Source organism: Pseudophryne corroboree, chromosome 1, assembly GCF_028390025.1.
Source record: "Pseudophryne corroboree isolate aPseCor3 chromosome 1, aPseCor3.hap2, whole genome shotgun sequence".
Classification (NCBI taxonomy): domain Eukaryota; kingdom Metazoa; phylum Chordata; class Amphibia; order Anura; family Myobatrachidae; genus Pseudophryne; species Pseudophryne corroboree.
In genome coordinates, this window is record NC_086444.1 from 554,580,475 (window position 1) to 554,581,022 (window position 548).

The following is a 548-nucleotide window of genomic DNA, read 5'->3' on the forward strand; positions in this document are numbered from 1 at the left end:
TCCCAGGGATGACATCATCTTCCAGTGCCCCAGAAGCACCAATCAGCGTCTCAGAGCGTTACTCGGGTCTGAAAACACGTGTAATGACCGTTTCCACTGCACCGTTATCCGTGTCATTACCGTGTTCTACCCAAGTAAATAGCCGGGTAGGATTCCCGGGTCACTCAACCCGTGTTGACCCGTTTCCACCTACTGAAAACCCGTGTCGATGCGCGCCCCCGTGCAAAAACACGGGTAAAAACAGCTAGTGGAAAAGGGGTATCACTGTCCTGTGTCAGTAGGAGACAGTCCAATAATCTATATACTGCTCATTGTGTGGATACTCTGGCAGTTGTTTATGCACACAATGTAGCCTCTATTGTCCTCGGACACCAGTTTAGATAAATATTATCATACTGGAAAGTATACTGTATCTAAATATATTAGTAGTGCAAAGTTACGCCTGTATTTCACGGATTTCTGATACCATTTTGTGGCGGTTTGAGATATTGCATCAGATCTCCTTGTATTTTACTTTGAATTTGACTAATACACAGATCTCTCCACTG